This window comes from Triturus cristatus, chromosome 12 (assembly GCF_964204655.1).
Source record: "Triturus cristatus chromosome 12, aTriCri1.1, whole genome shotgun sequence".
Lineage (NCBI taxonomy): Eukaryota > Metazoa > Chordata > Amphibia > Caudata > Salamandridae > Triturus > Triturus cristatus.
Genome location: NC_140595.1, coordinates 790,391,565 through 790,418,521, shown reverse-complemented (window position 1 = coordinate 790,418,521; position 26,957 = coordinate 790,391,565). Strand labels below are relative to the sequence as shown.

General features: G+C 45.6%; 1 pseudogene across 1 annotated transcript in view; it reads left to right on the top strand.

Moving 5' to 3' along the window:
• The window catches only part of LOC146782857 (monocarboxylate transporter 13-like), a 33,104-nt pseudogene extending 10,876 nt beyond the window's left edge, over positions 1-22,228 (top strand). The window contains exons 2-5 of the transcript XR_014972005.1: positions 12,294-12,523; positions 14,115-14,264; positions 15,140-15,916; positions 20,787-22,228. The product of XR_014972005.1 is annotated as a monocarboxylate transporter 13-like (transcript). The remainder of the gene's footprint in view (positions 1-12,293; positions 12,524-14,114; positions 14,265-15,139; positions 15,917-20,786) is intronic.
• The last annotated feature ends 4,729 nt before the right edge of the window (positions 22,229-26,957 follow it).

The following is a 26,957-nucleotide window of genomic DNA, read 5'->3' as shown; positions in this document are numbered from 1 at the left end:
TAGTTCCCTTTGCCTTATGTGACATTTTCTAGTCACTGATTTACAGACGTATGATTCTTTCTCTCTGTATGTGTGTGATGTAAAGTGCTCTGACACCCTACAGTGGTATGAAAGGTGCTATAAAACAAATTAAAGACATGTGACAGTGGGGCTTTGGAGAGATGAGAGGCACTGTTGGAGGGTAGTAGTGAGGGAATCGATGAAGATTGACAAGAGATTGTTGTATGCTGGTGCATAGTAATGTCATCATATCAATTCAATATATAATGACAAATTTGTTGTAAAATGCACAATTTCCCCCAAAATGTTCTTGGGGGAGAGGCCTCCAATGCCCCCTTTGTAGTGGTCAGACTCACTTGGTGTGCACTGTATAGGGACTAGTCTGCTAACATTTGCCAGAGCAGCTTTAAGTTTCCAATCCAGCCTTGGCAGGAGCAGGAGCCCCAGGCTGTGAACTAAAACCAAACAATGGAAAGTTAGTCGCGAGATGCAGCACCAACCTTCCCATTAGGATTTTTCTATTTTTGCAAATATTTTAATATAAAAGTACTACAATCTTTAGTAATTTAAGTCTAGTCTTTGTTTGATGCACACAAGTGTGTTTTTTTTTCTTCTTTGAATTAGTTTTAATGTTTGCCATTTAAATCTTACAAATTCCCCACCCAATTAACAGTGCTCAAGTTAAGAATATTTATTAAAATCTTATGATGGTACCACCGTTTAAGTCTTGTGTTTTTCTAAACTTGAAGTGTACTTGCCTGTGTAACCAATTCATGTCATGGCGTGTTTATCCAATTGGGAAACTGCCCTTAAGACACTTTTTGTGGCACTGTATGTGTGAAAATGCACCATCTTTTCACTTTTTAAAGTAAACGTTCTGAGTGACATTTGGCGCCGCGCACACGTGCGGTCTGGTTCCTGGCGCACATAGCCATGGTTGCAGCGCACAGAGACCCCCCACTGCCACACACAGAGGAAAGAAATTAGAGGGAACATTGGTGACTGCCCCAATTGGTTTTTAGTGTTACATGTGGTAGGACAGTAGGATTATCCGAGTACACTCCCCACTAGCTTGTACCAGACATAAATGTAGCACCTCCAGGCTTCCACATCAGAACACTACTTTACTTGAGGAAGATCAGAAGAGGTCTGGACCAGCTGTCTGAAACCTGAGAAAGGCCCTAAAGTACTGGACCAGCTCCCTCTTATACCCAGGACAATGATGTGGACTCCAAGGGTCATAAGACTGACATCTTATTAAAGCTAAAGGGACACAAAAGGCTACAAGAAGCCTTTCCCTGCAACTCTCCAGTTTACCAGTGGCAACTAGAGAGAAAGTCTGCTTCTTAGAGCTATTCATACTTAAAACTTTAGAAAATCATATTTCTACTTCCCCATATTGGATTTTTGTCATTTTTGGTGTCATTGTGTTTATTAATTAACTTTTACTAATTCAGTGTTGGATTTTTATTGTTTTGCATTTCAACTTTATTACTGTTTTGGTACTGCATAAATACTTTATGCATTGTCCTATGTTAATCCCTTCTGCTCGATGTCAATACCACCAGGGGGTTTAGCCTAGGTTAATTTGGTGACTTTGAGGGTACACCCAGACAAGGGTTGTGATTATTCCTTGACGTAGGTAGTTATCCACCCCACAATAATAATCCATTTTCTTACAGTCCTCATTCGTAGAGGTAGGCATTATGCTATAAACAACTTCACCAGTTTGGCCTAAAATTTTAAAGGAAGTGAAGGTCACTAGTTTGGCCACGGGTAATTTAGAGTGAGCATCAAAAATGACAAGATAGTGTTTCTCATCAGGAAAACTTCCAAACTCTGCACTGATGTTAGTCCACGGATGCAGGCAAGGGTCTTCAGTGACAAAAAAGGCCAGACTGCTTATCTGGCAGGTGTGGCACTCACTTACAGTAGTCTCCACAGCCTGGTCCATTCCCGGGAACCAGAGTTTCTCACAAAGTCTAGCCTTCATCTTGTTGACTCCTTGCAATCCCTGATGAGACAGGACTAATATGATAATTTGCAGTATTCTTGGTACCACTATTCGGTTGCCGCAAAGGATCAGTTTATCTTCAACAGTACTGAGTTTGTTTTGTGTTCTCCAAAGCTGGTATAATGTTTCTCGAGACAGGTGGCCCAATGTCTTCAGTTTACTTGCAAATGTCTTCCAAGCCTTTTGGAATAGAGTCTCTTTTACTTTTTGATGTTTTTTTGTCCCTGTGCATTTCCTGAGTGAGTCTACTGTTTTTTGGCAAGAAGCACGCAGAGGTAAAAGTGTGAGCATCCACACTTAATGACTAGCGCTGCCCTTTCAATTTGGGCATATCGTGTTTCAAAATCAGTTAATGTACTGCTTGCAAATGCTTCTGGTGCCCCATTGGTCTATTTTTTGCTCCTGCACCAGTATTGTGGTCAGTCTTATTGGGCTGGCGTCTAGAAGTAGTTCAGATCTTTCGTTGGGTTGAAGTAGGCCAGGGTCACATTTTGCAGTAATTCATCCTTCATTTTCTGAAAGACTTGCTCCTTGGGTCTTTCCCCATTCTCATCTTGAAAGCACCTTTATAAGGGCTTGCAATTGCTCTGTCAGGATGGGCATGTTCATGATGAACCCCCACAGTAATTGGCCTTGTCAAGAAAAATCCTGGTTTTGGTAGCTGACCACAAGGCCAGAGTCCTCTTGATGTCTTGGGATTTCCTTGCATCTACCTCTATCTATCCTTGGAGAAGATGTATCTAAATAATTCCATGTACTTCTTGAAGAACATGCACTTCTCTCTGTGTAGAGTGAGTCCAAATCTGAGATGCGACCAAGGTAGTTTTCACACAACGGTTGTGATCGTCGATGATCTTGGAGTCAATTAGGTTGTCATTGCTTATGTTGATCACCCCTTCCAGTCCGGACAGGTTTTCACTTACCACGTTTTGAAAGACTTTTGCTGAGTATGAGATGCCAAATGTAATCTTTTTTATCTTCGGAGGCCCAAGTAAGTACAGAAAGTATGAATGTAGAGGCTGGCTGGGGCAAGGAGTCTACGTTCAGGACAACCTTCGAGAATCACTGGGGTCCCGTGAGATCTGCGATTACGTCATTCATAGTAGATGTGATGTTGCTCTATTGGGTAGCCTCACATATATTGATAGATGTACTGAGCCAGGCAGGTGGGTTTGAGAATCATCACCATGGAGGATACCCACTGATTCATCCCATAGACTTTCTCAATAACATTAATCACCTCCAGCCATTCTAGTTCCTATTCTATATAGGTACGAGGGTGGGCCGGGATTTGCCTGTGCCTTAGCGCTGTGGGCTTCAGTGCTTTCTCTATATGCCACTTGATGGTGCGGCCTTTTAGGCATCCATTTTTTTATTCATAGAGTATAATGTCACGGTCATTTTTTCATGAACCTTTCTTAAATAATGTCACCATGCGGTTGGTCTCATGCGAGTGCACCCTAACATAGAGCCATTCATATCACTCTTTTCAGACAAATTCTTTGAATAGTCCAATACAATCCGAACCCGATTACCAGCAGCTTGCACATTCTTCACTCTTTTAGACAAAAGGTAAGACTATGTGCAACAGTGGCACATTCAGAAATAAGGTATATAAATCGTATATTCTTGCTCACACTAGTGTAACATTCTCATTACATTTTAGAATCCGACCGAGTCCTGGTCCTGATGAGAACCCTCCAATGATAATAGGGTTCCGAAACGCGTTGGCCTTCACAGCTGGACGAAATAATTAGTATTGCACTGATTGATACAGTGGTCAAACAAGGCAGCATGCCTGTTGTATTCTCATTATCGACTAGCTGTGTGTAGCAGGTGTCAGTAATTTAAATTGTAAATCGGTCTGCACCGTTACATTCTTGCTTCTTCCAACTTAAGGACTGGTCATTTTTGTTTATTTGTCACCATTAATGTTTTTTGTCATGTAACTATTAAATGTCAAGTATTTTGTTCATTCTTTGATGTATTGTTGAATGGATATGTCTGTTCTTTCTATATGGCATGAATTCAATATCTTTTTGTATGTCAAAAAATTACGTGAAAGTAAAAAGGTGAAATAAAAACACCAAACCCTGCTTATTTGTTTAAAAGAAGGGTCTTTTTAAAGAAATCTAGTTAATTATACGTCCAATCACTCTTTCTTGTTTTGATACTTTTAGGCATCCAAGCACATGGAACAAGTGATCAGATTCTCTCAAATGTTTTTTGGTTTGGCCGTTGATTGCTCAGTAGAGTTCTGCATCTTCCAGTAATGACATAGGCAGCCAGCATTGTGCCGTACAATGGTTTCAATAGTTCAGCAGCAGTGAGGTGCCTTCATATGCTTAAATTGCTGTCTTGGAGGCCTCACCTTAGAATAGGTGTTAGAAATTGGGCTGTTGGTTGACTGGAGTATGAGCCCCGGCCAAGAAGCAACCGCAATCCTAGTCAGGATAAGAGGCAGGTAACCCCTAAAATAACCTGTTCTCAGCCTCTGGTAGCTTGGCACAAAGCAGTCAAGCTTACCCTTAGAGGCAATGTGTAAAGTATTTGTGCAACACTTCAAATGGCAAAAAAGTGAAAATGCCACCCAAAAATATTCCACACCAGGTTAGAAAAATAAAGCTTAATTTAATAAACAAAACAAGACCACAACGACAAAAGTACAAGTAGAACATGAGATATGAATTAGAAGCTAGGAAGCCATAAGCACTTATGTGGGATAACTGGTCGTGGACAAAGTCAAAACTTCAGGCCGACCCTGATGGAGCGCAGGTCGGATACAGGGACCCAGTTAAGCCGGCTGAACAAAAATATCTTGATCCTGGTTGCGTCCACGTCCAAGAGGATGCAGGGAGCAGCTGAAGTGATGCGTCCATCTTTACAATGGCTGTGATGCGCTGGCCCTGGTCCGTGCAACAGCTGCAATGCTCAGGTGAGTGCAGGGTTTGCGATGTGGCGTTCTCAGCATCGTTGTTGAGGCTGCCATTGACGGAGATGCAAAGACAAGGGTGTCGCGCAGTGCTGGTTCTGAAGGCGATGAGTCGGTCAATCGATCCAAGGAGCAGAAGCGATGAACCGATGCTGATCATACAGCAGAGGGCGATGCGCCAGTTCTGATCCATGCAATGGTTCCGGTTCCAGAGAAGATGCGCGGGTTTCGTTGAAAAGCACCTTAGCCCTCAGTTTCAGGGAACAGAACTTGGGTGGCACCACTTGGAAGGGCAGACTCACAGATGGCAGAGTACAGGTGCAGAAGCAAGTAAGTTGGAAGTATTTTATGCCCCTGAGACTTCAGATCAGGCAGAAAAGGACCTCCAGCCACCCAACATGTGTGTTATTAAAAATAGAGCAGAGAATAGGAAAATTTCAGGAATGTATAATCACGTAAACCATGGACAACATCCTTTGTTATTTCACAATATACATAGCAATCACGCCCACAGATGCTGAATTCCTTATGTGGATACACCCATATATGTTGTTACATAGTAATATAGTACCGCTAGAAAGAAACAAAATGCACAGGTAATCATACAGAGGGCACATTGTTCCATTCATCCAAGGTATTGAGCCTGTTATTCACTGTATCACATCGTGTAATCCAATGGCACTCACAGCGTAGTAACAATTGTCTAAAATCACCACCCATTAAAGGGAGAGCTGGTTAATCAATGCCCTGCCAGGTCAAATCCACCTTGGGATGGTTAAATGTCAAGAAATGAGAAACCAGGGGGCATTATCCACCTTGCAATGGATCCTGCTCTTATTTTGTTGAATCTGGCTTAGACCATCTGTGTGGTCTGTCCAATGTAAAGCACGTCACATGGACAGCATATGGCATATATGACGTTGCTGGTACAACTGCTGAACTGTTTCAATTGATACACCTGTGCACCCACCCTAAACTCCTTCGTGTTCATGGTCTGGGGACAAACAGTGCAGTTCTGACATTTAAAATGACCAATCTCTGCTGGCAAACCCCAAGATGAAGTGATAGACTTATTAGAGTTAGTTTTTAGGGTACTAAGTACAGCATGCACCAAATGGTCACCAAGATTGCTGCCTCTCTTCTAGGAGACCAGGGAAAATTCTTCAAAGATGGGGTAACTACGTAAAATTCCCCAGTTTTTCCTAATTATTCAGCTCATCTGATTGCTAGAGGGGCAAATTGTAGAGACAAAAGGTATCCGGCCGTTAGTAGCACATAACTAGGGTTCAAGTAGAACTTCCTTTGGGCAATACCAATCACATTTTATGGAACGTCTAATGGGATGGCATGGAAAACACATGGTGTGTAGTTTTGCAGCTAGATTGTCCGCTTCACGGAAGTAATCGCTTCTCCACTTGCAGTTCCCAGGAATCTCAGGGTAAGTTCTACCTGAATACCAGTTATGTGTTACTAACATCAGGATACTTTTTTAATGTGTTTCACATGTGCCGTTCACGGGCACTGGTATACGGGCCCTAAGTGAGACATTGATATAAACTCATTGATATATTTGGTACTTTCTTTTGTGTTCCTATTAATTAAGTGTAGGATTTGGTTTTATACTGATAGTTGTAGAGACGTTGCAGATATCGTCAACTTTCTAAAAGTGGCATTTTCAGAATTGCAATTTAAAATCTGACTTCACCATAAGTTAGGATTTTAAATTGTGATTCCAGAGACACCAAATTTGAAAAGTGTATCTCTTCACAATTGGGAATTACACTTATGAAAGGTGATAAAATAATCCCAATGTAATCCTATGGGAGGGATAGGCCTTCCAGTAGTGAAAAACGAATTTGGGAGTTTTTCAGTACCAAGACATGTAAAACTTATAATAGCATATCCTGCCTTTTAAATACACTGCATCCTGCCCTGTGGGTTGCCCAGTGGCTACCTTAGGGGTGACGTATATGAATAAAAAGGGATGGTTTGGGCTTGGAAAGAGGTTTATCTCGCCAGGTCAAAATGGCAGCATACACTGCACACACAGGCTCTGCAATGTCAGGCCTGAGCCTATTGTTAGAGGGCTACTTAAGTGGGTGGCAGAATAAGTGCTGCAGGCCCACTAATAGCATTTAATTTACAGTCCCTGGGCACATGTAGTGCACTTTACTAGGAACTTATAAATAAAATAAATATTCTAATCAGGGATTAGCCAATATTACCATGTTTAAGGAAGAGAGCACAAGCACTTTAGCACTGCTTAGCAGTGGTAAAGTGCACAGAGTTCTAAAGTCAGCAAAAACTAGGTCAGAAAAATGGAGGCGGTAGGCAAAATGTTGGGGGTAAGACCACCCTAAGGCTATCAGGTCTAAAAGCTGGATATTAGGGTTCAGAAGTATTCGTAGTACAAGGCATTTACCAATTCCCCTTTATCTGTGAGCGCATTGATGCGGGTGCTTCTTACTTGCATCTGGACTGCGGTCGCCTCAAACTTGCGCTCTTGCTTGCATAAGATACCAGAAATATGTCTTTTTTTCTCCCCATACAATTCATGTTCGCTCATGTTTTCCAGGAATGTTCGGGATTGGTAACCATCATTATTCCGGACTGTTACTGTTCGTATCTCGCGAGTCATGGTGTTTATTCCCAGGCTTTTGAAATCTGACCCCAAATACTGCACACTTGTGCAGAGTGGTTTAGTTTATTACACTTGGAGCACGTCAAATCCTCTGCACCAGGCATTTCAATGCTTAGTGCATTTCCAAATGAGAATTTGCGCAGGTGTGCGGTGCGGTGCTCTGTACGGGCAGCACGCTTGCTGGGTTGTTCTTCTGAAATACCGCTACTACCTCTTCTTTGATCTTCAGTGAGGAAGAAGGGCTTTATTTTACCATAGCTCTCACAAGTGCTACTTCCATTCACTTGGCTCAGCTGTTGGGCAACTCGTGTGAGCAAGCAAGCACCTGCATGTCTTCTAACTTCATCGCAGGTTCCTATAGCATGAGCCATTGTTGCACAGGTGATTTTAGAGTGGAAGTTGTTTTGTGGGTGTGAGCTTGGGGGATAGAGTCTCTAATGGCTGAGATTCAATTCAGATTTAGACTGGGACAGGGGATGGTAGATCAGTGTTTAAACTTAGCCTTCATTGCAGCTAAATATTCATGCGCTAAAAAAGGACACCTTTATCACACCTTTATGGACCCGTCCACAGCCTTCAACTGCGTGACCCACTGCAAATTGTGGGATGTCCTGGAATCGATGGCCGTGGATAGCTCCATAATCCTCTTTATTAGGGAACTTTATAGTGACGCAGGGGCTGCAATCAGATACGGGACACAGGACGAATATGCAAACGCCTTCAGAATTTAAAATGGTGTACGTCAGGGCTGTGTCCTTGCCCCATTTCTTTTCTTGTTATACACCACTAACTTAAGCACAGTACTCAGCACTGAATGTAAGGATGTTCCAGCTGTAGGTGGTGTACCCGTGCCCTCACAGCTATATGCCAATGATGCAGTCCTTATGATAAGAACTCCTAGGGCCCTTCAGGGAACCATTGGCATCTATTCAGAATATATGGAAAATTGGGTCTTTTGGTCAACATATCTAACAGTTTTGTGATGGTAGTTGGTCCAAAAAAGAAAAAAATTGTGCCCCTTCAATTAGATACAACAACCCTGGAATGCGTGGAGAATATTACGTATCTGGGAATACTTCTTTACGCCAAATTAAATTGGTCGACAATGGTTATAAATAGGACAAACCTTATGAAAAAAAGGTTCGCAGCACTGTGGAAATTAGCTTCTAATTTAGGTAAGAAACCATGGGGCAGATCATCAAGGACAATATCGCCGCTTTAGCGGCACTTTTTGCCGCTAAAGCGGTGATATTTTTATCGCCCTATCAGCAAGCTGCCGCTAACAGCTTAGCGACAGTTACTGGCAATAGCGCCCCTGTTCAGCACGCCTCCCATCGCATCGCTAATGAAATGCAAAGGAGGCGTGCCTGACAAGACTCCCTTGGGAAAATATCGCTAACCCAGCTTCGTCATATTGACAAGGAGGGCTAGCGATATTTAAAATCACGTTAAGTATGCCTTAACGCAGGAATTTAACGTCTGTTAAATTCCTGACTAAGGCATACCTAACATGGGGGGTGGATTGTGTGGCTAAGACCACAGGCCCTATCATCTAGGATATCGCGGTTTTCCACCATGGAAAACGGCGATATCCCCACTATCTCTGGAATTTTTATTACCTCGGTGATGCGCGTTGTTGATAACGCGCTAACCAGGCGATAAATTCCAGAGATAGCTGGCGATAAATATGCAAGCGTTAAGCCCTTGATAATATGCCCAATGTAAGGAAATGTTGGACATCTACCAGGCAAAATCAGTTTCTATAGCTTTTGGGGTACAGCACAAGTTGATGTTATTCAGACAATAGATGATAAATTATAAAAAAAATTGTTGTCAATCCCATCCTCCTGCCCGAACATCATTGTTCATAAAGAGCTAGGCTTTCGGTTTATTACGGATCTTATCAAAATGGCTTCACTTTTACTATGGCTAACTATTTGGAAAGGGAGTCTGTTAAATTAAACCAGGTGGTGCTTGGGGATTTACTTACTCTTGACCGAGTGGCCACTATTGCCTGGCTAGCTTATGTAAGGCAGTCCTTTAAGGATCAGGGCCTACTATCTTTAGTTCAAAACCCCATTTTATGGTTTGCTGTTCCCTTAATTAAGATTAAAAGATCTTTTTATTGTTAAGTGTGACTATGATAGATGGCAACTGAATCAATTAAAATGTACGCTATTAACTTACCAGGCATCACCCGCGGTTGCACTGGGTCATGCCTCTTACCTTTCTTTTGTTTCTAATAATTTGCATCGGTTCTCATTGACTAAAATGAGATTGAACATATGTCCCCTAGTCGTTGGCTACCTGTCCCAAGTCCATTCACCTAATCAATTGTCTCCTTGCCCTTGTGATGAGAGATCTACTCAATCCATTTCTCATATTTTATTAGTCTCTTGCTTATTTTACAAGCTAGAAAGGAAAACATGTATTATTCCCATGCAGATAAAACTGAGCTTGAATTCGCATTCACATGCTCTTGCTGTAATAAACTCTCTAGAAACTCCATTTTTCTGTTTCATGGCAGCATGCTTCTTGCAATCCGCCCTACAGATAAGAAAGAAGTCACCTGCAAGAGGAGTTGACATATCTGACTGTTTCCCTTTGACATTGATTTGAATGGGTTGTAGGTGAATTGTTGCAGTAATATTGTTATTACAGTCTATGCAGCTGCTTCGCTTTTAGAGTTTGTTTACGCTCCAGAAGGCCGGTTTTAACTTATCTTAACATTGTTTTACTACTTTTAATAGACTTCTCGTTTAGGTTTTATCTGTTGTGCATTGTATTTGTACGTTTGTGCGTTTTTCAAATGCAAATAAAGCTGATTTGATGATGAGTCTGTAATGCACTTTATGCGGTTTTGTACTTGTACTCTGCAAGCCAGAAGGGAATACCTCTGTCTACTTTTATTGCTCCTGCATAAGAAACTGCAAGTGTGCCTTGCCTTTGTGCATGTGCGCTGATTCCGAACAAAGTCCTAATCAATATATATGTGTGGCTTGGCGAGTGACTAGACAACTGCACTAATTATGTTACTTCAGGAGTTTTATCGAAGTTTTTATTCACTTATTTTAACTGTATAAATTATTGTTTGTATTACAGTTGCCAGTATTTGTATGAGGCCAGTTGTGGGGTAATTTCAAGATGCACTTTATTAGTGATTCTGCGAATATTATAAAATGTATACCAAAACATTCCTCATACTATTATTGAAGTTTAGGAATCTATGGCTGTGTATGCAACCATATCATTTTTTGATTGGCATTACCAGATGACCTACATGTAGTTACGTAATTCTGTTTCTTAAAGCCACAGTCCGCTCCAGGAAGTCAATGATTTTAGATTAATTTCAGGCATCGATGAATCAGTACTTGACTGTTTTAATTTCACTTTTGTTCATACCAGCCTGTTTTTATCCTGCTTGTTGGTCATTAGTATTCCCAAACCTGATGATTTTACGTATTTTTCTGTTTTAATAACCTGTATGTATATTACTGCTTTTGTTTGCACATCATGCATGCTTTTGTGGCTGTTCATGGCCAAATAAAGAGAATTCTGATTGTGATTTAATTTATTTTGGGCAATTTATAAATTATTTTTGTGGCTCCTCAATCACGTCTTTTCGGCTAGCTGTAACGAGTGCATTTTTATACGTATTTACACTTTAGAACGGGTCGAAGGCTAAGCAATAGTACTTTTTGCAGAGTGGTGGGGCCATTTCAAAATGCACGTGTTTAGTGATTCAGTTTGTTTTGGATGATTCTTACATCATCTCTGTGGCTCTTTAATTAGATGCCATTTCAGCCATCTGCAGCCACGGCATTTCTATAAGTACAAGCACTTTAGAGCCAGTTGACGGTTATGCACTAGCACTTTTTTAATGTTATTTTGAAACTATTGAAGTATGTAACTAAACATTGAATTGTGAACATTCTGTACTACAACTACTACAAGAAAAAATGTACACCCAAACTTCTGGCAACCATACATCTGAGAGCATATGTTGAAACACACAAACAAAGGCTAATTTACAGGAAGCGTGGCCATCATCTCTCTCCTCCACAGGTAGCATACTGCATACTAAATCATGTCCACCCCACCCCTGAGACGCCCACCAATCCATCTCTGTAACTGTCCCGACAGAGCTCCCAGACCAGGTCCCTTTTGAGTACAATGAGGTAAAGAGTGGGGAAAGAAGCAGATCTATGGATTAGTGCTAAGAATCACCTAGGCAGGGGCTGCTCAGCATGCCTTGCATAACATGGACCCCCAGGTAGAGCTCATCTCTGTAGATGCAGGGTCTAACATGACGCAAAGCCCAAATCTTCAGATACAAGACCTATATTTTGAGAGTGCAGAGAACATATTTTGGAGTGTGGCCAATTTACTGAACTGTAGAGTTTATAATTGGGTGCAAACCATATTTTAGGACTTAGGACTCCTATTTCAAAAAGAAGGGCTCATGTGTTGAGAGACAGGGCTTACATTTGGGAGTTGCATGGAATGTATGTATGGATTGGGTACCATGAGGGGTTTACAAGGCCTATAACTGTCATGTAAACCCATAGTTCGGGGAGCAGGAACCTTATTTAGGGGATCCAATGCCAATATTTACCAGTGTTCACAAGGGTCAATATATTTAGAATAAAGGGTTAATATCTGGGTGCAGGAGATTTGAAAAACCGTTTTTTCTTTCTTTAATGCAGGTCTCGTCGAGAAGTCCAATGGCATCCCACAGCCAGAGCAATGATGTCCCCCCAGATGGAGGGTGGGGGGTGGATGATCGCCCTTTCAGGGCTCATGATGAATGCACAGACTGTCGGGATAGTGCGCTCTATGGGAGTCTTTATTGGGGAGCTTGTTTACTCGTTCGACAGACTGGCCTATGACGTGTCTTGGATCTGGTCCATCTCCATTGCAGTCAAACAAGCTGCTGGTGAGTGAAAGGGGGCGGGGATAGCAAATGCGTGATTAAAGAGAGGGCAAGGCCAGTGATTGACGGGAGCTCTGTACACTTGGCCCTGGTTACCCTGAGGCCAAGTTAGGGTGACTTCCAGAGGACCAGAGGGCAGGGCTCTGAGAGGGTAGGGGTCTGAGCCTTGCTCTAAAGGGCGAGGCTCTGAGAGGTAGGGAGGGCAGGGCACCACTATCCTACGGGAAGGGATGATGGGACATGTCCCAGAGACAATTAATCTTAAAGAGAGAGGAAAAGGGACAGGGCAGGTATTAGAGAGCAGAAATAGGAGGGGGAAGGGCTCTGAGAAGGAAGGGTTCAGAAAACATGAATCTGCGAGGCAGTGTTTTGCTAGGGCCACAGTGAGAGGGCACACCTCAGAGAGAACATAGTCCTGGCAGGGCAATGATCCCTGAAGCAAGGTTGAAAGAGTTCTGAAATGAGACAGAACTACTCTAAGAGGACAGACTTCAGAAAGGGAGGAGGGCAGATCAGGCAAATCTCTATAGGTGAAGGGGCTCAGGGAGGGCAAGGCTAGTAGAAGGCAGAGCTCTGCAAAGGAGTGAGGTCAGGGAGGACAAGGCTCAGGAAGGACAAGGCTCAGGAAGGACAGGGCTCAGAGAGGACAGGGCTCAGGAAGGACAGGGCTCAGAGAGGACAGGGCTCAGGAAGGACAGGGCTCAGGAAGGACAGGGCTCAGGAAGGAGAGGGCTCAGGAAGGACAGGGCTCAGGAAGGACAGGGCTCAGAGAGGACAGGGCTCAGGAAGGACAGGGCTCAGGAAGGACAGGGCTCAGGAAGGACAGGGCTCAGGAAGGACAGGGCTCAGAGAGGACAGGGCTCAGGAAGGACAGGGCTCAGGAAGGACAGGGCTCAGGAAGGAGAGGGCTCAGAGAGGACAGGGCTCAGGAAGGACAGGGCTCAGAGAGGACAGGGCTCAGGAAGGACAGGGCTCAGGAAGGACAGGGCTCAGAGAGGACAGGGCTCAGGGAGGGCAAGGCTAGGGGAAGGCAAAGCTCTGCAAAGGAGTGAGGTCAGGGAGGACAAGGCTCAGGAAGGACAGGGCTCGGAGAGGACAAGGCTCAGAAAGGACAGGGCTCAGGAAGGACAGGGCTCAGGAAGGACAGGGCTCAGAGAGGACAGGGCTCAGAAAGGACAGGGCTCAGGAAGGACAGGGCTCAGGAAGGACAGGGCTCAGGAAGGACAGGGCTCAGAGAGGACAGGGCTCAGAGAAGGATGGGTTCAGAGCAGGCATAATCTCTGAGAGGACTAGATGAGAGGGCACAGGTTTGGGAGAGCATGGCTCTCTGGCAACATGCACTCAGAAAGAGCATGGGCTCAGAACTGCCATTTCTCTGAGATGTCATAGAATCAAAGAAAGCGCGGCTTAGAGACAGAAGGACTCAGAGAAAGCAGAGCTCAGAGACACCAAAGTTGGGGAAGAGCAGGTTTAGTCTGCAAGCAAAGGGCACGAGCTCAGATAGGGTCAAAAGAAGGACATGGTTAGTGCCTGTTTATTTCCCCCGTTCCACCTTGCTCATCAGTCCATTCACATGTGCCCCAACTCATTCCAGTATACCCCTTCCTCCATGTTGGCAGTGCCCTCAGCCCTGGGGCACGAGTTGTGGTGATGGCTGGAGGGTTCAAAGCCTTCCTGGGAATTTTGCTGGCCTCGTTTGCAAACTCCTTGTTGCACCTCTACCTCACCCTGGGAGACTTGACAGGTAAGAGAAAGGCTTGAGCAATGGGGCATGAACTATGGCAGTGAGGAAGCAGATGGGGTGTGGTAGTGAGGGGCTGGTCCAATGACTATGAGAGAGTGAGCTATGAGAATAAAGGAATGGGAAATGGTGGCAGATGGGCTGTGGCAGCAAATGTGTGAATAATCTATATCAGCAGTAGCAGGGGCTAAGGGTGAGAGAAAGAGAATAGCATATATGTGTGCAAGTGTTGATGGGCTGTAGGAACAAACAAGTGTATTAAATGTGGAAGATGGTGGGCTGTGGAATGGAGGGTTTGAGCTGTGTAGCTCATGAACTGTTGTCACTGGTACCAAATCCCTTCCCTCCTTCATACTGGCTAATGTCACCCCAATTATATAGAGTCTGTTTGTTAAGCTCATAAACAGACTTAACTGACATTTCAGAGAGTATGCAGACATGCAATCAACTGGGAAAGAGGCACTAACTATGGTTTCTTGGCAGTATAAATTAAAGACACAGAACAGAACACTTCTATAAAACATGTGTCGCTTACACAAGTTCCTCAACAGAAATATAGGGAGATGGGTTAATCTAGCACAGAAAGAACCTGCAACTAGATGATTAAAGGACTTATCTATGGAATGCTGTGGCTTGGAGGGACAATTAACTGGGCTTCCACTGGAAGCCATGAGTGTGTGCTGGAGGGAAAACCCCAAGAGGAATGAACACCATGACGGAATTTCCACCCACTTTATTGAAGCTAATGAGGTCTCTTAGGGTTCTCTCAGACTACACTGGGGAAGCACATTGAATGAAGGGTCCTGACACTGGTGGTGGAAATTTGTTGTCATTATTGAGGAGATCAACGAGATTTTTATTGTATTCCTCCCACCCAGGCTTTGGATTGGCTCTGACATACTCACTAACCATTGGCTTCATCCCAAAGTACTTCATACGCCGACGGGCCCTGGTACTGGGCCTCATACTCACCGGAAATGGTTTCTCCTTCCTCTTCTCACCACTCTTCCAGGTTCTCATTGATGAATGCAGCTGGCGGGGGGCCCTCATCATTTCGGCACTGAACTTGTGCATCTGTGGGGCTCTACTTCGGCCTTTCCCGGTGTCAGAAGATCTCAGCCGAAACCTAGAAGAAACAGAAAAGCCTTCCAAGTGTCCCTTGTTCTTGCTCAAGTTGACCTCTGATATTGACCTCAGTCTGTTCCGGGACCGTGGCTTTGAGTAGTACTCGGTTGCCATGCTGTTCATTTGTATGGGTGCCATCGTGCCTTATGCCCATATGGTGCCACATGGCAAGGACCTGGGCCTCAGCAGCTATGAGGCGGCCTTTCTCATATCAGTGACATCAGTGGCACACGTAGGGTCTCGTCTCCTATCAGGATGGTTTGCTGACCTCAAACTGTTTACGTCGCTGCAACTCCTGGTGCTGTGGAGGAGCTCAACAACTGCGCTCAGTCTTCTGCTCCTACCCCTTGGCAAGCCTTTGCCAGGCATTATGGCCCTGGCGCTCACCTATGGCTTCAGCTCGGGTGCCACTGCACCACTTTATTTCGCTGCACTGCCTGACTTGGTGACCACTGGCAGGGTGACCAATGCTCTGGGGCTCTCCCAGATGGTCATGAGCTTCGGGGGACTACTGGGACCCCCACTTTCAGGTAAGATGGATTTTTAAAGAGCAAAAAAGATGAGAAAGAATACTGGGGAGGAGGAGGAGGTTGGAACAGCATAGGAGAAAGATAGGAGTGGGAGTGAAGGAGTGAAGGAGGTGGGAAGGTGTAGGGTGTGGCCAAAGAGCGACACTCAAAGCATACATAAATATGGCGCCACCATGTCAATAGGAATATGTGCCTGGAATGGACATAAAATACCAAGTGCAGGGCTGCAGCTTGTGGTTCCTACAATACCAAAGTGCCTAAGCACTTGCAGTGGCAACATCGGTCCCTGTGCACGGATACATTGCCATGCTTCTGCTGCATTCAGGCACATGGCTGTTTGAGTGACCATCTGTGTGTTTGCCCTTTATTAACTGAATACCCAGGGTCAGTGTTAGGCAGAGATCTTCAGGGAACACAACCAATGGTGATGAGGGACCCTCCCCCCACCTGCATAGGACAGTGTGGCGTAACGAGGGATGCGGGGGCCTGTGTTACGCCCCTGGCTTCTGCTGCATTCAGGCACATGGCTGTTTGAGGGACCATCTGTGTGTTTGCCCTTTATTAACTGAATACCCAGGGTCAGTGTTAGGCAGAGATCTTCAGGGAACACAACCAATGGTGATGAGGGACCCCCCCCCACCTGCATAGGACAGTGTGGCGTAACGAGGGATGCGGGGGCCTGTGTTACGCCCCTGGCTTCTGCTGCATTCAGGCACATGGCTGTTTGAGGGACCATCTGTGTGTTTGCCCTTTATTAACTGAATACCCAGGGTCAGTGTTAGGCAAAGATCTTCAGGGAACACAACAAATGGTGATGAGGGATCCCCCCCACCTGCATGGGACAGTGGCGTAACGAGGGATGCGGGGCCTGTGTTACGCCCCTGGCATAGGAGGATCCACACCCTATCACTGGAATGTGGCCAATATGTCGATTCTTCTGGTGAGCAAGGAAGCACCCACAAGAAGAACACTACCACCATGATATGCTGCCCTTCGCCTCTGGAATCAGGTTGGGCACTCTGGCTGGCACGTGTAGAGAACTACTTTGGTTACCATGAAAGAGAGGGACGCTGCTGCCGCCGCTGTCAAGAGATCACTTTGGTTCCACTTCGCTGGTGGGGTTGTTTATAAAGTGTTCACATTTCTTCCACTCACTAGCCGTGCATCTGGTTGTTGAGCACCAGTGGTGTAATCCTGACCTTAAGTGAATGTGAATTTTAAGAGGTTGTGTCTGCACACACCCCTTAAAGGCCTATTTGTCACTTTCCGTGCTATGCTAAGACACCTTCCCAGGATGTGTGACCAAAATAATAGAGGTCATGAAATAAAAGAGGATTGTGCCCAGTTGGTTCACAAGTTCCAGAGAAAGATTCTCAGAGAACTTGGTTTTTCGCTGCTTAGCATCCTTGACACAGTCAGGGCGAACGTCGAGCTTCTCGATTCAAGAGAAGCCACAACAGAGGCAGTAGCAGCCACAAATCTGCACAGGCAGTGTGCTCTTTCAAGTGTCCATCATTCCTACACTAAATACGAGGAGCTTAAAGATTAAATTAAACAGGCCCATTTTGCAGAAAGTGTTGTGGTAACCTCCAACACATAAACAATTCTATCAGAAAAGGTCTCTCATGCCTAGAATGTGGCCCCTGGTCCTCTCAGCAGCGATAGGACCAATTTCCATTGCACCACGTTTGCCTGGTGCAAGAGGCAGGTGCAGAGAGGAAGTGGAGACAGGCAGGCACAGGTTTCTTTATTCTTAAGGTGTCCACCAGCTTCCTTCACAGAGGTCTCTGGCAAGAGGCTCCGGCCAGAAACATTCCAAGCCACCTCCAAAGAGCGTTCCAAGTACAGAAAGTGTGGGGGTGCTAGGGAGGACAAAGAATGGTAGAGTCCAGATACAACAGATGATCCCAACTATTCCAGCAGGAAAGGGATCTCTGGTAAGGACTCAAAAGAAAACACCGAAGTCTTCATGATTTCCACAGTGCGTACCCAACGCAATAAGGGCAAGCAACCCGGAAGTCACATGCAGATCACAGGGCTCTCAGTGACGTCTGTACCTCCGAAACCCTCATACAAAGCTGAGGTTCAAAGTAACAGCTGAAGCCATACACAAAATTGGCTTCCAAAACAATTAAGATCTCTCCTTTTAGAGGAACAAAGCCTGTCCTCCTATAGATGTTTACAGTTGACCATTCGAGACGGCATCTCATGCAAGATGCTTATCCGTTGCATACTCATGAACTTTGTGTACCTCACACAACAATGTCGCTAGGCCACTGATGGCCTGAGCGACACACGCATACAATATAGATGCTGCTTTTAAAGAATTGATTGCCTGAAAGGAAAAGGAGGAATAATATGTCAATATTACTGGCACATCATGCCTATTAGAAACACCATCATACATCAGTTCCCTTTCCACCATGCGATCTGAATTTCCATACATGAGAATAAGCTCATTTACGAGGCTGACATCTAATTGAATCTACAAATAGTACTCTGTGAGCGGTGACCTCGGCACAGCAATGACAGCAGGTCATAGTCAAGACAAGTGCTGATTTAAGGGGAACTTCTTGGTTGACCGAGACAACCAATCCTATAGAAAAATGATGGCGAGTCAAGTGCCAAGCTGGTCTCCTCCACCACCAGCCTGAGAAAATTTGTGAATCTTAGTATAGTATTGTGGCACTTCCTGGGGCCTGTTGGGGCCATATAGAACTGTCAGTTACCACGTGCAGAGAGTGTAAGAGCTGCAGGAGAGAGTTCACACAGATTTCTGCTCACTTTGAGCAGATCCGATCTCTTCATAGGTCTAAATCAAGAACCGAGAGTAACCCATTCTATTCTATTCTATGAAACACTTCTAGAGCGTGTAGCTGCCCATTGGTATCCCATGGCTAATAGCGCGGCACAGACTTATTAGAGAGATTTAAAGGGAACTATTCTGCAAAAGCCAAGTCTTTAATAGTTTCCGAAAAGGAAGTTTATTTTTTGCGGCTTCCTGAGAGTGGGGAAAGCTGTTCCACATTTTAGCCACGTTATATGCATGTCAATTACCAATATGTGTCAATACAATAGACTAATCTTGAAACAGCAGTGTCCCAATCTTTCCACAGATATTTTACCACACTCCATTCTTCCACCAGGCAGTCTCCTGGGGCAGTAATGTCTTCATGATCAACACCCAAAACCATTCCAGCACATTCCTCCTTCACCCCTTAACCCATGGAGTTCTGATCAGTGAAAGCCCCTAGAAAGAGATGAAAAAGAAAAGCAAGCAACATATGGATGGCAGTCTCTGTTTTCATGACAAACAGGCATCCAAGAGGAGATCCAAGTGTGTGATTTAGAAATGATCTGTAGAGGAGGTGTCAACTCTTTAGTTGGAGGATTACCTCTATCGTGGGATAGCACGCCGGAGTAAATTCTATTGACAAACTCTCCCCCTGAAGGTTTAGCACTTTTTTTGCAAACTGGGGGATTTTCCATTATCACCCAACTTTACATCAGGCCCTAAGTCTAAACCTTGAAGCCCAGCCCTAGAGGACATGCCTTCTTAATGTTGAGAAGGTCCAACTGAGTCTCCCCTGACCCCATCAGGTCCCCCAAGGTCCCACAGCCACCTCACTGATGACAGGACATCTTGTAGGGTATGGCCCTAGGCATCTGCTTCTCCTACCCCTAGTTAACTGTGTGGACACTGGTTAGCCTCGACTGGTTCCTCTACTTATGGTGCTGACTTTCTGTGTTGCAGTTTTCAATGGCTGCAGTCTTCTAGCCAGTAACTGCCCCAGTATCACCCAGTCCCAAAAAGGAGGTGGAAGGGTAGCAGAAAAGAAATGACAGCCAGAAAAAGGGAAGCTGGAAGGAAATTTGAAATGGCTGAGAAGATGCTGGAGGTGCCTGGGCTGTGGGAGAAGACGTGAAAGACTTGGGAAGTAGTAGAACTGGATGGCACTGTAAAGAGATGAGAGGCTAGTACATGAAGCTAGGAAGGAGATGGTAGGGAACAAGGAGATTAGAGAACACTATAAGGAGTTGAGAAGGAGCTAAGAGGGTGCTAGGAGTTGAGAATTATAAGCAAAGGAAATAGATGTGGATGAAAGGACACTAGAATGAGATGGTAGAAAGTTAAAAGGACCCAAAAAGAAATGAGTGGCCATTAGAATGAGATGGGAAGGAGATCAAGAAGGAACTCAAAGAGATGCAAGGACACCACAATAAGAAATGTAGGAGAGGCAATAGAATGATAAGGGAATGAGATGAAATGAGGTGGGAAGGAGATGGGATGGCACTAGAAGAGAAGAAATGGATCTAGAATGAGAAGGGAACAATATGAGAGGTTGCTAGAAGAGATGAAAATTGAAACAGAAAGCAGATGAAAGGCAACTAGAAGTAGATGAGAAGGAGTGGATAATGTATATGTAGGAGATGCAGGGGCACTACAAAGAGTTCAGAATGAAATAAGAGGATATTAGAAGAAGATGAAAGTGCAGCGGAAGATCATGAAAAGGCCGTGGTCAGGAATACTAAGGAACTAGAAGAAGATTAAAGGGCACAAGAAGGAGCTGGAAGGAGAAGCATGGGCACTGGAAGAAGCTGGGAAAGAGATTTGAGGACAGTAGATGGGAGGAGACGGAAGAGAGGAGGAGAAGGATTTTGAGGGGGGTTGAAAAGGGGCTCTGAAGGCTAAGCAGGGAGGTGTGAAAAACTTTGTAGGATTAGAAAGAGCTTTAAAGAAGTTGGAAAATACCTACTAAGGCAATGAGAAGAGATTTGAGAAGCAATTCCGTTGAGTAGCATGCTTTCTGCCAGCTTCATATCTCACCATCTTTTTTTTTATTTTTGTTTCCCCCTCTCACATTTATAGGATTCCTCAGGGACCACACAGGGGACTATAGGCTCTCGTTCCCGGTCTGTGGGGTGTTTTTCCTGACCGGAAGTGGCGTTTCCATGTGCATCCCCTCGTTCTCCTTCAGAGCCTCAGTGGCCTGCCAGAAGAAGAGGAGCAGCCGCCACCATGTACTGAGGATGAGCCGGCGGCGCCCAGCACTCAGACCACACCATCTGATGAGCATCAGTCCCTGGACATTTCCCAAAGCCCCAAGCTGTCCGCTGTGCCCAGTGAGTCCTAACCCAATTGTGAACATAAAAGGGACAGGCCTTCAATTTTGCAAGTGATAGTTATTTCTGAAACGGGCTGGCCCTCAGTGTGCATTGTCGGGGAACTGTCTCTATGTGTCTGACTTTTACTGCTCTAGGGAGAGGGCCGGCTCTTTCTTCTCCACCCACTCTGTTCTTAGTGGTGGCAAATTGTGGGAGAATAGAGAAGACCTTCATGGATTAGAAATTCAAGCTTCTTTCTGTAAACAGACAGTTGGAAGCGCCACATTTTGAAGCAATTCTACTTCACTATTTTGTCATTTTTACATATAGAAACATTATGTGGGTGACACGTTCACCTCTTCAATATCTTTTTGACACATAAATACAGCAATAAAGAGGTGGCCTGCCTCAGCATACAAAAGGCCTGCCACTGTGCGGCATTATGTGTGGCAGCGTTTTAGAAACTTTTGATCCATTTGAGCTACAAACAAACTGCACATTATGCATAAAATGATGGATTATGTGGCAAGTGCATCAAAGCTATAATTATGAGGAAAATGCTGTGGCCACAGATTTGAATAAATCCAGTGGCCATCGTTATATCTATTGTTGAGATACTTAATGTGGGTTCATTGAACAGTTCGTTAAAAAAATGTGAAATCTTCAAATTCTCTTCTTTTACCTCTAATACTTTGAGGATCAATACATGGAAGATGAAACAGGCCTTTACAAGAATTCCAGATTAAGTCTTCCACACCATCCATTTGCACCACAACTCATTACGTTTGCCCAATACTGAATGATTGAAAGCAAAACAAAAATATTACCAAGTAAATGCATCCAAATAACAGATCGTGGCTTTATCAAGCTTACAAATATGCAGGGCTGCCCCGGGCCCATGAAGGGGGCCCTCCTAAGAGGGCAACCCCCCTTAGTGCCACAGGATAGCACACTATGAGTCAGCCTCCCAGTGTTTGGGACCCTCATGGGTCCCCCATGCCCACGTCACTTCCGGGCACGAGGGGGTGGGGGGAGAGGTACATATACCTCTCCCGCCCACTGGTCGCCCTCTTTTTTATTCTGCCTGGATGCCGTTTCCCTCCCCCACAGTTTACCCGGCATACAGGCAGGGATGGGGGTGTGTCTATCTAATGTATTCTTTTGTGTTGCAGGCGGAGTTACAGGGCGATCCAGAGGCTGTAAGGTACATAAGGGTGCTAAAGCTAAATATCCCCAGGGAGTCCTCGCATTGGACCCTGGAGGAGCGACGGCGCCCCGTTAGTCCTACGGGCGGATGTGGACCTGAGCAACCGGGGGTTGCCTCAATGCTCTGCCCCTCTTGGGGGGGGGGCATGAGTAAGGGGGTGGACTGGTGGTCCACCGGTGGGAGGGGCTAATCCCTCCCCCAAATCTAACAAACACCGGTTGGCTAGGGCCACGGTGAATTTTGGCTCATCAGGTGGGCAGGGGGCGAGGGGTTGCCTGCCCTGGGATCGCCCGTAAGATAGCCCACCATGTTAGCATATTTGTTATGCAAATAAACCTGCAGCAATTTTCTCCACTAAGGATGTGTCTTGTCTGATTATTTATTTAAGATATTGCTAAGATATTGCTGTTGGAGGGATGGGGAGTGTTGCCGATATTGGCACTATAATGCACAGATCCTAATGAAACCAGTGAATAAAGGAGGTGGCATTGTTGTACTCATAAGAGAAGACTATTGAACAATCGTATTTGACCAAGAGTGGGCCCACCCTTCACAAGGTCGGCGTGCTAGTAGATTTCAGCATGCAGGGGATAAATCGAGCATACTGACGCGACTGCGCAGCTTGTAACATGTGTGTTTGACTTGGTCACTGAAACTGTATGAAATTGCTTACGCTGTGACTGCGAGCATTTTAAAATCTTTTCAAATTGCACAATTGCACTTTGGCTTTTATACGTACAGCCTGACAGACTGCTTTGGCATTTCCCCCCCAACCAGAGGTGCCCGTATGTAAGAGCAGGCTTACCCTTCACAAGGTCGGCGTGCTAGTTGTTTTCAGCACGCAGGGGATAAAATGAGTATGCTGATGCGACCACGCAGAGGACGCGCCGGCAAGCCCGCCTGCGCCCATCAGCACCCTTGAATGCACCCACGCCAGGACCCTTGCCCGTTTTCCCTGCCATGTCTGGACCAGGGAACAGCTACTGGCTTACAATAATGGTGAGTGCTGTAACGCCCATACATGGGTTGTGGAAAGGGACAACCTTCCATTTCACTGTTACTCCTGCAACTTTTCTTTAACGGCATGCCTGCCAAGTATCACGCATGGGGCTTGACACTAACGCCTTTCAGTGTGGTGTTCTGCATTTTAAATCATGCCAGTCTGAAACTGGCTACGCCATGGTGCCAGCGCACGCCGCCGGTGCCTATAGCATTTTCTGTGCTCGGCTCTGCAGTTTCCCACATACTTGCGTTGCCAGCAGCACTTTGGCTCCGTAAATTAATAGTTAAACATCTGACTGCTCAGCTCTGGAGTCAGAGTGCTACAATGTTATAATCTGCCTCCCCTGCTGCCTGGCTGCATTTAATTTCCTGCCGGGGGCGCGACTTTCAGTCGCCACTGACTCGCACTCTCATCAGACTGGCAGCTGACACCATGGGGGGCCCCGGGATTGGATGGGACCTCGTGCCTCGTCACGTCCTGGAGGAGCCAAGAGGAAGTGAGGTAAGGTGGTTGGCAGGTCAGAGAAACGGCGGGGGTTTCAAGAGTCCTGGTAGTGGTTCGCTGCTGTCTGCCCAATAGAACCCGCATTAAACCGGTGGGAGGCGGCCAGCATCGAGTGACTAACTAGTCACTCACTTGACTTGAATCTTTCATGGCATCAGAGGTGCCATCAACATCGTGGTGATGATCGACCGCGTGCGCAAACTAGGAAGTAGTGCCTCGTGAGGTATCTTGACTATGCTGCAAATTGTTTTATTAATGGCGCGCCGCCGTGCTGCCGGTCGACTACATGCTTTTACTAATATGATTGAGCTTGGATAACTGCATGCAACAATAGAGCAGGTCTAGGAAAAACTAGGCCGGTTTAAACTTGATCAATTGCGAGTAGGGGCGGCACCGTAAGAGTGACCGTTCGCCCTCTGCCTCCAGAATGCAGCAGTAGGGGGTGCAAGAAGGTCTGCATTGTGCAGAGAGTGACCGTTCGCCCTCTGCCCCCAGAATGCAGCAGTAGGGGGTGCAAGAAGGTCTGCATTGTGCAGAGAGTGACCGTTCGCCCTCTCCCTCCAGAATGCAGCAGTAGGGGGCGCAAGAAGGTCTGCATTGAGCAGGGGTTGCTGAAGTCAGATAGCAGCAGAGACGGTTTTGAATATACCGATGATGGGATGAACGGAATGTACACTTACTGAAGCTCAGAGAATGGTGGAATTTTTGGAATGGAGATTTGTTTCTGTTTAAGCCATGTCATCTGTTTTAAAGGGGCTAAGCACAGGTGTAAATAAAACCCAAACATAACTGATGTGGGAGGGTGGAGCACCGATACATGTTTCGTACCTGCTCTTCATGAAGACAAAGGAGAAGCAGACGGTTGGAGAGGAGATATATATATCCCATTATACTTCTGAAAACAAATGTGTGCAGGGCCCCCTCTGTTCATCTGGGCGTTATGTTAGAATTCCAGGTTATCTCATCGCGTGTTGCAAAGGCGTCATAGGGACTCGTTGAGCAGCTCGTTTTCTGAGAAGTTTTCATGGAGGGCAAGTTTCAGCTTTGGGCCGAATTTCACTGTGCATCTTTATTTTTCTTGTTTTTGTTCATGTGCGCAGGCCTGCTTGGCAATACCCTTGATAGTTAATTGTTTTTCTTGTGCCACAGCCATGATTGTCTTCTGAGCTGCCACCTGTCTGCCCTGTTACAGCTGAGAACTGACTGTACATCACACAGCAGTCTGTCGTCTCACTGACTGTAAGCTGTGTTAGTAGTCGCTCACACCTGGGTCGGGTGATGGTGAGAGCCACTGTGGTGCTTGCCAACGTAACTTCTCAGTGCGCCAAGTATCACTGAGTCAGCAGAGCTTGTAGTGTAGCTCTGTGTGACAAACTGCGAGTGGGGGGATGGTGCCACCAGCAGGGTTTGGCAGGTAGTGGGCGCAGTGGCGTAACGGTAATTGAGGGGGGCCCCCTGTAAGGTACGTGGAGGGGTCCCCTCCGGACTCTAATAGGAGCTTCCTGGCCGAAGTGCAGTGCTGAGGGGGTCCCCTGGCGTTTGGTGGCCCCCCCGCACTGCGGCGGATGCGGGGGCCTGTGTTATGCCCCTGAGTGGGCGGCATGCAGGACCAGGGCACACTGCTCAGTAATACAGCTTGTGGATTATGATGTGACTCGTCCTAGAGGTCCTTGTTGCTCAAACGGGTGTCATTTCTGTAATTTATATGTTTTTCTTGCCTTCATTGCAAGATTTTGCGCGTGAGAAAGTGTCACTCATAGTCGTTGAAATGTCACTCATAATTACAATGAATTTAAGAAAACGTCACATAAAGCAATCTGAAACCTTGGCAGCTACGCAACGGTCAGGGATATAACTAACACTCCCACAATTACACCCGTTCCTAGTCCTCCTAAGTGGGATAATAATTAATTTGACTTAGCCACTTCTGTCACTGGAGCCATTTCCACATCTGTGCCCTCACTTAATCCCTCATGGGGGAAAATAATCCCTACGATCCTGCTAGGAACTCATAAACAGTATTTTGCTGAATAATAGATCTTTGATCAAGCAGAAGTATGAATTTGAGTGCCTGATGCAGACGTCAAACCCGGATCTGGTTTTCCTAATGGAAACCTGGGCTAATGAAACGTCTGAGCTCGATTGGATTTCAGCGCTACCGGCAGGCTATGAATTGGCCAGTGTAGACAGGAAAGGGAACAAGCATTGTCATAGCCAATAGGTCTCGCCTTTGGGACCTTATAAGCGTTTAGCCATGCAACAGTTGCATAACTAAATACTTATAAGGTCCCAAAAGCGAGACCCATTGGCTATGCAAAGCAGCCGTGCGGCCGCGAAAGTGATTGAAAGTGATCGCCATTGCGATCATGATCAATCATCAAAGCGGCCGTGCAGCCGCAAAACCGAAAGTAATCGCGGTAAAGCGCGGCGCCCGCGCACATGCACTGTAGCTCTGCTGGCCTGGTAGCACTTTTTGGAGCCCTCTCAATAAGTCTCGCCAGACCAGCGCATGCGCTGGGTCAGGCGAGACCTAAAAAGGGCGGTGGCATAGCAATTATATACCGGTCCTGTTTTAAAGGCACTTTTGAGTCTACTCAGCTGTTAGGAGTAGAAGCTATGACCATCAATATTAAACTTATTAACACCTTGTCCCTCCCTGGTCTACTCCTCTACCGACCGCCGGGGCTGAAAAACCCATGTTTATACAATCACTTCAGACATTTATGGAATCATGTCTAGACTCCCCTACCTTCATGATACTTGGTGACTTTAACTTTCACCTTGAATGCAAAAATAATGCAGATACATCCACTTTACTAGATAATATAGAGGGATTCGGACTGACTCAGATTATCTTAGAACCCACGCATAAAGCTGGACACACTCTGGATGGTATTTTTACTAATAATTCCAACATTACATTGGATAAAGTACTGCCCCGGACATGGACGGACCATGTAAATGTAAATGTAGTTGAGCTTATATAGCGCACAGCTACCCACAGTGGGTTTCCCGGCGCTTGCTTAGGGAACCCGTCCTAAAGCCATTTCCTTCAAACTCACCTGCCCGGAGAGAAATGTGCCTCCGCCAAATAGCCCGCCCCCTGATAAGTCCCAACCATGAAATAAATTAAAAACAAGCATTGGCATAGACAATAGGTCTCGCTTTTAGGACCTTATAAGTATTTAGTTATGCAGCACAATATCCTTAGTGCAACAACA